Source organism: Geotrypetes seraphini, chromosome 11 (genome assembly GCF_902459505.1).
Source record: "Geotrypetes seraphini chromosome 11, aGeoSer1.1, whole genome shotgun sequence".
Taxonomy (NCBI): Eukaryota; Metazoa; Chordata; class Amphibia; order Gymnophiona; family Dermophiidae; genus Geotrypetes; species Geotrypetes seraphini.
In genome coordinates this window covers 24,471,767-24,485,726 of record NC_047094.1, presented here as the reverse complement: position 1 = coordinate 24,485,726, position 13,960 = coordinate 24,471,767, and the positions used below count along the sequence as shown (strand labels likewise).

The following is a 13,960-nucleotide window of genomic DNA, read 5'->3' as shown; positions in this document are numbered from 1 at the left end:
CATGATAATGTATTGCTTTGCATGCATTTGCATGCTTCAAGGCTTATTATTATTTAACTTGCAGTTGTGATCAAAACAAATTGTGCTAAGCCACTTTATTCCTCCATTGCCCCAGGTACAAAATAAGTACCTGCATATATGTAACCACAAAAAAAGCAGAATTCCCATTCCCTTCCCTTTATTGGAAAATAATATATACTGTTGCCAAAACACATATTAGTTAATAGGGGACTCAATGCAACGTGAGATACATTGACTGATTAATTTCATTGGAATTATTTGCATTCTGAGCAGAGAATTAATGATTCTGAATAATGCAAGTCTTTAATGCCCTATGGCCCATAATGCATGTGGCTGTTGTATAACCCAAGAACTCATTCTTTCATTTAAGCCCAAAACTAGTAGCAGATATTCTTGCTGTATAAAGTGACACATATCTTTACCATATAATCTATTGCTATCAGTGGGTACACTCTTTGATGTCACTTCCTAGACAGGGGTCCAGGAAGTGATGTCAGAAGAAGAGCCGGCACGGGCACAACAGCAGCTTAGAGGTTGCTGTTTGCCACTAGGAATGTTACAAAGGTATGGGGAAGGGAAGCAGCGCGTGGGGAGGTGGCGAAGGAGTGGGGGAGATATGGGGGCTGAGAGGTGGATGGGGGTTGCATCCGAGGCAGACCATCCCCCTGCACCCCTTATTACGCCACTGATTGCTATTAACTTATGGCTAGATTCATTAAGCCCACCGATTAAATCCCGACCACTTAGCGACCCGGACCCGATTCACTAACCTGCCTCCTGATCTGATTCTGATCTGCGCATGCAAATGAGGGGTAATGGCATGCAAATATAGGCAGGCAGTGATTCACTAAAAAAAAGAAAGAAAGAGGAACACCGACCGGGCTGGCCGATCCCAAAACAAGCGACTGCTGAGGACCAGTCGCACACGTCCCTGCCGACTCTCCTGCTCCATTGCCGCCCTGAAATCCCTGCCAACTTCCAGCCCTGCTGTCTGCCCCGAGCTCTGCCCCAACTCTCCTGCCTCGATCTTCCAGCTCTGCTCTCTGCCCTGATTCTCCGCCCTTCCCTGCAGCGCGAGCCTGTGGTATTAGCCCGCTTTAAATTCACGGGTTAAAACCACGGGCTCACGAGTAAAAAGTATAAAAAAAACCACGGACATCAAACACATGCGCAGACCATCTACAGCAAGGATCTCAAAGTCCCTCCTTGAGGGCCGCAATCCAGTCGGGTTTTCAGGATTTCCCCAATGAATATGCATTAAAAGCAGTGCATGTACATAGATCTCATGCATATTCATTGGGAAAATCCTGAAAATCCGACTGGATTACGGCCCTCAAGGAGGGACTTTGAGACCCCTGATCTACAGGCAAAGTAGATGGTCTGCGTTTGCTTTTGGGTCGGTGGAGTAGGTGTGGGGCGTTCCTCTGATCGCCCCCATTTGAATACAGGCCCGTTGTGAATCGGTCAGCCGGCGTCAGATCAGACATGGAGCGGAGTGAATCGGGCAGGATAGTGAATCTAGGCCTTAGTCATTCTGCCTAACATCTCGGCTGCTGATAGATAAGATGGACTAATTTTCAGATATGGATCTTGTTTAGCTGTCCATCTCCCTTTTATTTATGTATTTTTATGAATGTAGCTCGCATCTTTGTTATGTTCAACTACAGTAGGTATTTCCTTGTTTATAGAGGTCTTATAATTAAATTTTGAATCCGAGGCAATGGGAAGATTGGCTAGGTGACTTGTCCAAGATCAGAAGGAGAGCAGGATTTGAGCTTTCTTGAATGTTGACCTGGTTCTCTAATCACCAGGGGGACGATTCTCAAAACTTAACGTTGTCTTTAACGCAGTTGCTAAACCGGTTCCAGCTGGTTTAGCGTGCATGCATTTTTGCAGCGGGATTATCAAAACAGCTTACTGTGGTCTTTTCCGAGCTTCCTAGCAGTCTCTGGGCTCATCAGTATTTAAATGATCACTCCAGGCCATTCTTCATCATCGCCGAGTGATTCTCCGAGAGTGGCATCTGCAAAAATCAGTGACTGTTCTGGGGGTACCAGTACTATGCCAGCACTTCTCTGGTATGTGCTAATGCAAAAAAAAAAAAAGATTCACGTAAATTATAGTAGTTATATATGTCCCCTGTATTATAGATGTGTCTTGTGTGTTTCTGGCTGTGGCTCATGATAAAATTTAACATTAAAAACAAATTACAAGATTTACATGAATTATAGTAGCTGAAAGCTGATGTTTGCATCTCCCCTCCCTTCCCTTCACCCAATAACACTGGCACACCTACCCTGTTTCCCCCAAAATAAGACCTATCCTGAAAATAAGCCCTAGCATGATTTTTAAAGATGCTCTTAATATAAGCCCTACCCCAAAATAAGCCCTAGTTAAGATCAACCCCCGAAGCCCCTCCCCCCGAATGTCCCCAACACTCCCTGATTCCATCCCTGCCCGATTCGCTGAAAAAAATCTGACTCGTCGATTCAGCAACCCCCACCCCAGTGAGAGATGACATACCTCCGCTCCGATGCCTCCGAAAGCAGCAGCGGCGGCAGTGTTCTGAATGGGCCGCTTCACGGCGTTCCCCGCCGGGGGCCTTCCCTCTGCCGCATCATTGAGCGCTGCCGCTGCTGCGGTTTATGGAGGCCTCGGAGTGAAGGTATATCAGTCTCATGGTGAGAGGATCGGTGGGGTTCTGCTGTCCAGGGGGATGGAAGGGAGAGATAGAAAGATGCTGCACATTGGGGGGGGAGGGGGGGCATGGAGAAAGGAAAGAGGAAGAATTGGTTTAGAGGAGAGGAAGGGAGAGATGATTGTTGTACATGAAAAAAAATAAGACATCCCCCGAAAATAAGCTTTAATGCATTTTTTGGATCCAAAATTAATAGACACTGTCTGATTTTCGGGGAAGCACAGTATTATGCTCCAATAAGGCACGCACATGATATGTGTGCTTTCTGAGCATATGCACATATTTACACCTCTTTTGTGGCGTATTCTGCACATGTGCCAATCGCTATCACCGGCGACTCATCTCTAAGTAAATTTAGCGACCCTTCTCTACACTCCGCTAACCTCATTTGCATGCGTGTTGGGGTTTTTTTTTTTTTTTTAGAATGACTCGCCTTTTTGACCTCGCTACAATAACGGCCGCGACAGCGGCCCTTCTTTTTTACCACAAAGTTTTGAGAATCTTCCCCTAGGATACTGCGCTAGTGGCTGGAGCAGCGGCCAAAGACCAAGGGAAGCCTTTGCGCTCCTCATGAATTTGGGCAACTCGTTAACTCTTCAGCACTTCAGGTGCAAATTTAGCCTTGAACCTACGACTGAAAAGGCATGAACCAAATATGAATTTTAATGCTTTTTATAATAATAATAATAATAAAAAGCAATCAACATTTAAACTGAGCTATTGAATATGTTCCCTAAGAGCTAATAATCCTGCCTATTATTTCAATAATCCAGTTAATTCTGCTGTACTTTGTTGTACCGTTCTGTTCTTGAGTGCTTTCCAAGTTCTATAAATATTTTGATACTAGCGTGTCTGACAGCACCTGGTACACTTCTCGCTGGGTAATGAAAAGCTGTTCATCTCTCTTGCTTTTTGTACGGCTCCGAAAGAACCGTCTCCTCCCTCCACCGACAAAATAAGCTGCATAATAAAGAGAGCATGGAGAGTGTGCTGTGAGGAATATTGCTTCAGATGATCTGCCATCAAAATAAGAAAAGCCGAATTGTGCTAAAACAGCACTAATATAGGGCTCCTTTTAGAAAGGTGCGTTAGGGCCTCAACGCGTGGAATAGCGCTCGCTAGCCTCTACCGCCTCCTCTTGAGCAGGCGGTAGTTTTCCGGGTAGCGCGTGCTAATCCAGCGCGCACGCTAAAAACGCTAGCGCACCTTTGTAAAAGAAGCAAAAAAGTTCTAGATGATACTAGCTTGATGTAACACTAAAATATAATAAAACGCTAGCTGCGCCTGCGCACTCCTATCGGCGTGCTTCCATGATCAGTAGGTCTGTGGCCGCAGGAGTGCGCATGCGCGATTCCCCAGCACCTACCTACACTCGCCGGAAGGACTGGACCCCAGCGCTGGACATCCTGCTCTCCTGTCGGCTCCTCTCACGAGCTGCACCAGCGTCGGAGAAGGCTTCCAACGCTGGCGGGGATCGAGAGGAGCCGCGGCGACACCTCAAGGGGCAGGAAGGGAAGCGCCGAAAAAAGATTCCAGCTGCTATTTTTTTTCGCGGTCCCGACTCCAAACGCCGATTCAAGCAGCGTGTGCAGCACTCTACACACGCTGCTTTGGGGCCTTCTACTGCCCTGATTTGCTCTGCCGCGTCTCTGATGATGTCATCAGGGACGTGCCAGAGTAAATCAAGGCAGTAGAAGGCCCCGAAGCAGCGTGTTTAGAGTGCTGCACACGCTGCTGGAGTCGCAGGTTTGTCGGGAAAGGGGAGCAGGAGACCCCATACCCTAAATCAGATTTCCCTTTGCCCCATTTCCCACCAGCTCAGCTTGATCCCAAGTAGCAGAACCAAAAGGCTACTGCTAGGGGTCAAGAAATGCTACTTTGAAGGTAGCAGTCTATGAAGTAGGAACAACTACGGATCACTCTTTAACCCCCCACCCCCCAAAGGGCAAGAGAGCTGCAATCGGACAGACTGAGGAAGGAAATGTTCAGATAAAGAAGAGCTGAGACTGAAGAAGGAAAAAAAATAGGAATAAATACCTACAGGGAAACACAAGATCAGGAGCATACAGAGAAAAAAAATACACCATAGAGGTTTGCAGGAATAAGGAACACATAGAGAAAGTAGAGCAGAGACCCCTGCAAGAAGAGAAAAAGAGCAAAGAGACGGGATGAGAAAGAGAGCAGAGCTTGCAGGAGAAAAAGCGAGGCAGTAATGTTACAGCTGGAGAGTGCAAAGTGAGGAAGAAAGCAGAGACAGTGCTACACAGGGAAATGGAGGGGGAAAGAGACAGAAAGAAAAAAAAAAAAAAGACATACATATATTCTAGCACCCGTTAATGTAATGGGCTTAAAGACTAGTATCAATAATAATAATAAAAATGTTTTTGTAGTGAGAAGATCTCAGTATGGATTGGCCAGTCATATGAGCGGAAACCGTTCAATCCTTCAATCCGTGCACGGGTGACAACCCAGCACACCACACCATCATAGAATCTTACTCATGTGTAGTGAATGAAAATAACAGTGCACAAAAACACTCGTGATAAATCGTACAAAATTATATAAAGTTGCAGTAACACATTAACTGACAACAAGGTAGATTAACTGCGCAGTCTATCCAAAAAGCAGTCAAAAGACTTAATTTAAGCGGACGGCCTGCAAAAGCAGGAACTCCCCAAATGAGTTTCACAAGGGGTCCAATTGCAGAAGCTGTACTCCAGGCAACATAGATGGTTCAACTGATTCAGTTTCGGAAATAGTCCTTCTTCAGGAACCTGTCCTAACACAGACCCCCACACACTACCCCAGTGATCACTGACCCTCCCCCACCCCCATAAAAATATTAATCACAACTTGAAAATTGTGCCATCAGAATCAGTACAAAACCTCAATACAAAACCTCAATCCAACAAGCCAAAAAAGAGCACTATTCAGAATACATAACTACAGCTAGCAATTTTTCTGTACTTTTCAGTATAGTACGATCTTTAGCCCCATACTCAGATAAGAAACCCCATCCATTACTTATTTAACCTGGCAGCCTGGCATAGGAAAGCCTAGTCATGCTGCACAGAGGCGTCTTAAGCCTTCTTTGGGGTGGGTTAGGGACCCATGGAGAGGAGGACCCATGCCCATAAGCTCCTGTAATCACTTCATTGATATTGAAACATGTGCACTCTCCTATACACCCCCAAAACCCTTTTTTTACTGCCATATAAGTGGCTCCTGCAGCCATAAGGGTATTGGGGTGGTGGATAAGTGGGTCTAGGGGATTCTGGAGGTGGTTTGGGGGGTTCACCATGACCTATAAGGGAGCTGCAGTGATGAGAAGACATGGCACCCTTTTTGTGACGTTCACAACAGTGCCCTGTAAAGTACCCCACTATTTAGGTGCCATGTCTGGGTGTTCAGTCCATCACTTTACAGACCCCTCCCATGTCCAACAGGGCTTGTTCTAGGCGTTTTTGACTTGGACGAAAATGTGGTATAAAGATGGACGATTTAGCGACTTGGACGATCAGATCGACAGGACGTATGTGTAGACGATTTTCAAATCGAAAAAAATTTGGACATACTTTTCGAAAATGTGTCCTGCACTGTTTTTTACTTTGGACGACTTGCGTCTTAGACGAAAACGGACTTAGACGTTCCTTTCGATTATGCCCCTCCGTGTAATTAGCTTGCACAAGCAGGCAAATTACTGCAAAAAGCATGTTTTGTGGTAAGACCTTTTTTTTTGGGGGGGGGGGGAGGGGAGGTGCCCTAATCACATGTTAAGTTTCAAGGCCCTTTAATAAAAGGGCCACTTAGCTGGGTCCTAAATTTAAGCATGTAACTTAAACATTTGCATTAGGACTGCCATTTCTGCAGTCTCCCTAAAGGGAGAGATTTATTTGAATAGTTGCTGAATATTGCTGCTAACCAGATAAATTATGGCCCCACTCCAGAATCCCTTAGCCCCTAACTAATTTTATGTGGATACATTTTGGCTGCACATCAGGTTTTCCAGCCAAAATTTATTCATTAACTGACACAGATTTTTTTTAGAACTTAAGTGGCTAGCACCTGCAGCTTTTGAATATTGATCTGTTAATTATTAGTTGCTAGGGGATATACTCAGTGGCTTAGTTTACACTATGTTTAATTAAAGAAAGGTTTATATACAAAAGAGGATAAGACACTGAAAATACCCAGACTGTAGCTCTCGTGTGTCCTAGTCTAAAAATTACCCATCTCTGGTATCAGAGGTGAACATGTTACGCTATTATCTGTAGGATAAATAGTAAGGATTTGCATCACTATCTGTTAGCATGTACAGTAAAATCTTGGTTTGTGAGCATAATTTGTTCCAGAAACATGCTTGTAATCCAAAGCACTCGTATAACACAGAAAATTTCCCGATAAAAAATAATGGAAGCTCAGACGATTCGTTCCATAACCCAAAAAACTTTAATACAGTGGTACCTTGGATTACGAGCATAATCCGTTCCAGGAGCATGCTCGTAATCCACAATGCTCGTTTATCAAAGCGAGTTTCCCCATAGGAAATAATGAAAACTCGCTTTGATATGTTCCCCCCCCCCGAGGCCAGCAGCGCTGCTCCCCCCCCCTCCACGAGAATTGGCGTCGAACGTGAACTCTCAGGCCTTGAGCATGCGCACATGCTCATGGCCCAGCACAGGAGGCAGATCTTCGGGCACCGGCACCAACGCACAGGACATGCTGGTGCCGGTGCCGGTGCGGAGGCTACACCAAAGAAGAGGGTTCGGGTGGGTTGGGGGGACCTCAGGTCGCGGCGGGGGGTGCCCGATGGTGGCGGGGGGGGGGTGCCCGATAGCGGTGGTGGGGTGCTGAATCGCGGGGGGGGGAGGGTGCCGGTTCGCGGGGGTGGGGCGCTCGCAAATCGATTTCGCACTCGGTTTCTGAGGCGCCGATTTTGCGAAAGTTTTGCTCGTCTTGCAAAACACTCGCAAACCGGTGTAGGTACCACTGTACAAAACACTGTATGCTGTGAACGCTTGAGCTATGGATAAATTGGCCGTGACGCTTTTATCAGGTTCAGCTTTTATTACGTTCGGCGTAAGATGTGCACGCTTCAACTGTGGGTTCGGATGACGTGACGCGCGTATATGTGCTCGCACTGCAATACAACGCTCGTTTAGCGAGTTAAAATGTAATACAATGGTTTTGCTCGTCTTGCAAAACACTCGCAAACCGCGTTACTCGCTTGCCAAGGTTTGACTATTGCTGTTGTATCAACTATCGGTTATAGGAGTTTAAGAAAAGACTAGTCTTTAAGCCCGTTACATTAACGGGTGCTAGAATAGATGTGTCTGTCTGTCCTTCTTTCTGTCTGTCTCTCTCTCTCTGTCTCCTTGGCTGCTTTCTGTCTGTCTTTTTATCTTTTCTCTCTTTCTTTGGCCGCTGTCTGTCTTTCTGTTTGTCTCTCTGGCCCCCTGTCTGTCTGTAATTCTTTCTGTCTGAGTCTCTCCCTGGCCCTCTGTCTGTCTGTCTTTCTTTCTCGTGCCTTGGCCGCTATCTGTCTGTCTCTCTGGCCCCCTGTCTGTCTGTCTGTCTGTCTCTCTGGCCCCTTGAATGTCTGTCTGTCTTTCTGTCTGTCTCTCTCCCTGGCCCCCCTGCCTATCTCTCTCTGGTCCCCCAAGCAAACCAAGATTGCTGCCTGCCCACAGCACACCCCTCCCCCCAAAGCAGCCCCTTTTCCCTCTCCCCCTCCACTTCCCTGTGCAGCAGTAGCAGCCGGACACCTCACAACACCCGCACCCTGTCCGCTTCGTCCAGGCCAAAGGACACCCTCCTGCCGTTTCTCTCGCCGCTGCTCAAACCGCCGCCTGCGCCGCACGCACCGCAAATCGAACACGGCCACGGAGTCACACATCACGCTATCAGGGATCACGGCGTTGTAAGTGCGCATGCGTGCTTAGGGTTTTATTATAGAGGATACGTATCATTGGCCATTGGGTTATACTGGTGTTATCTTGTTCTTAAAATGCAAATAATTCCAATTCTATTCCATTGAAATTGGTCGTGTGTTAAGAACATCAATAATGGAAGCATAAGCAATCGAACACAACCAAACATAGGTTCTGTTACTATATAGCAGTGTCTCGCAAACTGTGTGCCTCCTGAGATTTTAAAAGAGCTCCGACGGGGAGTGTGGGGGAAATCCCCCCACTTTACTTCATACTGTTCGCACTGCCATTGGGGGGGTTTGGGGGAGTTAGAACCCTCCATTATAGAGAAAATGGAACTTTTTCTCTATAATGTGGGGGGGGGGGGGGGTTGCACTCCCCGCACCCCCCTGAACGGCAGCACGAACAGTATGAAGTAAAGTGTGTGGGGGGTTACTCCCCACACCCCCTGTCGGAGCTCTTTAAAAATAAGTTTTCCCGTGGCGCGCTGGTGTCTTGCGCTGAATTGTCTGCGCTCGATTGTCGGCGCGCTGGTGTCTTGCGCGCTTTTGTCCCGTCCCCATCCAAAGAACCTTCGCGCATACGTGGATATCGACGCAACGAACACCATGCACGCACTTGACATCATGTCGACGCCCGCCCACTTCCGGATGCTTTGAGCCACTGCATTTACTGTGCTACGGCGTGACAAAGTTTGCTGAAGTCCAAGGTGGCATTAAAGAGTCTTTCTGTTATGAGTGCACAGAGGCAATAAACAGCTGCCAGGGTAGATTACAGGGGCGTGGAAAGTGTGAGAGGCACCCGGGGCAGTGGTGTCCCTTCCATGCCTTTATCTCCGCCTCCCGCTCCTTCCCCGATCCCCCCCTGCTGTACACGCTCCCACCTTCCCTTCCCCTGTCCCTCTAGTTGTCCACCACTGCGAGCAACGAGAACTTCAACGTGCTCCTCACGACCCCGCCGTCTCTCTCGCCGATGTCACTTCCGATGTGCAGCACCCAGATAATGCGGTCGCGAGGAGCAAGTTAAAGTTGTTGCTCGCGGCGGTGAACAATTAGAGGGAAGGGGGGCAAGGGGAGGAGTGGATAGAGGCGGGGTCAGAGAGGAGGAGGGGCGAACTGTCCACCCGCCCCTCCTTAATACGTCACTGGTGGATTATACGTAGGATTAAGCCAAGTGCCTGGGTGAGATCTTGACTCAGGAAGACCCAGCCTAAAGGAGGAGTTGCCTAATGGTCTGCTTAGTGCAGTGGGCTGAGGAACTGGATTTGATTCCTACTGCAGCTCCTTGTGATGCTTAACTAGGGTTTACCAGATTTTCCATTTGGAAAATCCGGACCCCCCCCCAGACCCGCCCTCAAGCCTGCCCTAACCCCGTCCCAGCCCTATGCTTAACCCTCCATTGCCCCAAGTATAAATCATAGATTATGAACTCAGTAAGGACAGAGAGTCAGTACCTGCATGTATAAATGTACACAGCTTTGGCAGTGGCATAGAGAGGGAAGTTGGTGCCTGGCATTGCCACACATTGCACCCCTTCACTCTTCCCTGCTGTACAAGCAGCATATCTTACCTGCTGCTTACACCAGCTTCAGTTCTCCCTCTGACATCACTTCCTGTTCATCTTGTTTTATGGGGCTTCCTTTTCCAGTTTTATCTCCTTAATTTCATTTGCTTAGTGTTAAGCATTGAATATCCTGCAAGGGGAAGATTAAAGCATAGGCAAATGAGGTATGTGCCTAGGGTCCAGATATTTAGGAAGGGCCCTCTCGGATGTCCCCAAGGCAGATTGATGCCCTGGTAAGTCAGTTGTGTACTGTAGAAAGAGAAATGGGAGAGGAAACAGAGCCACCACTGACCAGAGGCTTTGATTCGTCATATCCTCCCTCTAGTCAGCAGGGGGAGACAGTGAATAGTGCATTACTTACTGCTTCCTCCATGTCCATGGCTAGTTTTCCTTTGTTTTCAGAACTAGATAAGACCTCATTTGTTGGAGTGTTAAAATGTATTTAAATTGCAATGGGGGACTCAATGGCCTTGTTTACCTAAGGCCTACCAAAAAAGTTAATCCCGCCCTGCATCTTCCTTTGTTTTCAAGCTATATTGTATGATCCAGAAATGAATTGAAAACAATAGTATGCTTCAAGCCAAACATACGGTAAAACGCTTGAACAGAGAGATGAGCTTTCAAAGTCACTACCAGACATAATTCATGTCTGCTTCTCTGTCACCTTCTGATTACTCAGTTGGCACATCACTCCCAAGTCTCCTCTTCCCCTTCACACCATCATTGAAAAGTAATCTGTGATTCACTTGTGCATTCAATCATCATCCTACCTTTACCTCTTCACTGTATTTTGACCCAGAGAAGGGAGTGTAACTCTTAAAAACGCATTAGTTGTTTAATTTTTATCGGTGTGCAGAAAGCAGTAATAAAAAAGTGTATTTTTGTTGTACAGTTTTCAGATATGTTAGAACCAAAGCTGCGATCATAGAAACATGAAGGCAGATAAAGGCCCATCCATTCTGCCCATCCACAGCATCCACTATCTCCTCCTCTCCCTAAGAGATCCCATTTGCCTGTCCCACGCTTTTCTGAATTCAGACACAGTCTCTGTCTCTACCACCTCTTCCGGGAGACTGTTCCACGCGTTTACCACCCTTTCCTGGGGGTGGATCGTGGAGTGTGTTTTGCATGTAGGCACCAAAAGTGGGCTTAGGTTCCGGGATTTAGGCCAAGAATACCCTGGTGTAAATTGGGTGCGCCCAAGATTCAGGCACCTACTCACGCCTGGGTCCACTTTAGGAGCGGCTAGGTGCGATTCTATAAATGGCGTCTAACTTGAGATTAAAACAAGCAAAGCAAACTGCAGATGTGTACAAGATGCAGGCAAAATTTATTGTGACAAATATATATATAAAAACCTTTTTACCAAACAAGGGACTCAACACGGTCCGTGTTTCGGACAAACCTTCGTCAGGGGTCCATGGTAAAAAAAAGGTTTGAGAAATATGCCACAAAAAATGTAGAATAAACTATCATAAACCAAAATGTCCAATGCGCCGAGAATCGCTTTACAGCAGTTGGCGATTCTCGGCGCATTGGACATTTTGGTTTATGATAGTTTATTCTACATTTTTTATGGCATATTTCTCAAACCTTTTTTTACCATGGACCCCTGATGAAGGTTTGTCCGAAACATGGACCATGTTGGGTCCCTTGTTTGGTAAAAAGGTTTTATATATATATTTGTCACAATAAATTTTGCCTGCATCTTGTACACATCTGCAGTTTGCTTTGCTTGTTTCCGTTTGGTGTTTTTTCTGCAGATAAGGTTGGACCCCTCCTTCCTTTTTTTGTTGTCTAACTTGAGATTGACATGTGCTGGGCGCCACTTTCCGTGGTGCCTTTGATTTTATTTTTGCCTTTAAAAATTTATATCCCGCCTAAAAACTTAGTCGGTTTCCAAGAAAAATACACAATTGGTGCTTAAGTGCATTAGCCAGTTAACATGCGGTAGGTATAATGATCTACGACTACACCTATGAATTATTTCTATAGCGCTACCAGACGCAAGTAGCGCTGCACAGAGTCACAAAGAGTAAGAAAACAGTCCCTGCTCGAAAGAGCTTACAATCTAAACAGCCAAGACAGACAAACCAGATGTCATGGATACAGTTAAGGGTAATGATTAATCAGCTGGCTGGGTTGGAGGGCAGAGGGAGTACAGGACAATCTAGCCATTGTGACATCACTGAGGAGGTGGGCTCTTATTGGTAGAAGGAGGCATTATGACATCACAAGCTCAGCTCTGCTTCCCAAAGACTGAAACTCTTCACACTACTACGATGAATTATTTCTATAGCACTACCAGACGCTTTCAGCACTGTACAGAGTCACAAAGAAGACAGTCTCTGGTCAAAGAGCTTACAGTCTAAACAGGCAAACAGGGTGTCATGGATAATCTGCTTGCTGGGTTGGAGGGCGGAGGGGAGTACAGGACAATCAAGCCATTGTGACATCACTGAGGAGGTTGGCTCTTATTGGGGGAATGAGGCATTATGACATCACAAGCTCAGCTCTGCTTCTCAAAGACTGAAACGCTTCACACTACTACTAGTAGTATGAATTATTTCTATAGCGCTACCAGATATAAGCAGCGCTATACAGAGTCGCAAAGAAGACAGTCCCTGCTCCAAAGAACTTACAATCTAAACAGACAAGATAGACAAACAGGACTTCATGGATACAGTTAAGGGGAACGGTTAATCAGCGGGCTGGGTTGGAGGGCAGAGGAGTAGGGTTAAGGATTGAAAACTAAATCACAAATATCTATCTGGGTACGGCTTCCATGACCTCTTTCCACCCGTGCCAAGTCTCTTGAATGAAACGTATTGAAAAATCCAGAAATGCGCTGAACTAGGCAAATTACCATAAAGTCCCTTATGTGGTCGTATGGTGGCCTGTTTCTATGCATTAACCCTATGTTAAGGGGTTAAGGCCCTTTATTAAAAATTTGTGCCTGAGGCAATTGAGGGTTAAGTGAGTTGCTTAAAATCACAAGAAGCAGCAGTAGGATTTGAACTGGACTTCCCTGGTGTCAGCCTGATGTGCCTAACCCAGTGTGCCGCAAACTTTTTAAAGCTTCGGCTCACTAAACATGGGGCTGTGGCTGGATGGCATCCGGAAGTGCACGGATGTTGTCGCAATGACATCATACACATGCGTGACGTCATCCTGTAGATGTCCACGCATGCATGGTTGTGCTCCAGCCATAGTCCTGAGACTCTTAGTGCCGTCAAAGTGGGGAAAGAGTGGATAGCTCCATAGTCTCTGTTATTGAGACAGACATGGGGGAAGCTACTGCTTGCCCTGGATTGGTAGCATGGAATGTTGCTACTCTTTGGGGTTCCGGAATCTTGCTATTGTTTGAGATTCTGCATGGAATCTTGATACTCTTTGGGGTTCTAGAATCTTTTGTTGCTGTTAGGGATTCTGGAATGTTGCTACTCTTTGGGTTTTGGCCAGGTACTAGGGACCTGGATTGGCCACCATGAGAAAGGGTTACAGGGCTTGATGGACCATTGGTCTGACTCAGTAAAGCTATTCTTATGTTCTTATGGGTTCTGGATAGGGAGAGGTGTGGATAGCAGGAAAGGCACTTGCTTCAACTGACTGCCTTTAGGACGTGCTTCTTGCCACGAGAGGCACGTTTTGTAAGCAGTCAGCTGGCGTCGGTGCCTCTCCTCCTCGGGTGTCTTGAGGCACACTTGCCATGGCACATAGTTTGCGATACTCCGCAAAGCAAGGCACA

The 13,960-nt window shown here is 46.6% G+C and overlaps 1 long non-coding RNA gene across 1 annotated transcript; it reads right to left on the bottom strand.

Moving 5' to 3' along the window:
* Positions 1-1,865: 1,865 nt before the first annotated feature.
* Positions 1,866-10,345, bottom strand: LOC117369151. Its single transcript, XR_004541088.1, has 3 exons — positions 10,219-10,345; positions 3,582-3,679; positions 1,866-2,106 (listed from the first exon to the last, which is right to left on the bottom strand). It is a non-coding gene; the product is annotated as an uncharacterized LOC117369151 (long non-coding RNA).
* Positions 10,346-13,960: the final 3,615 nt, after the last annotated feature.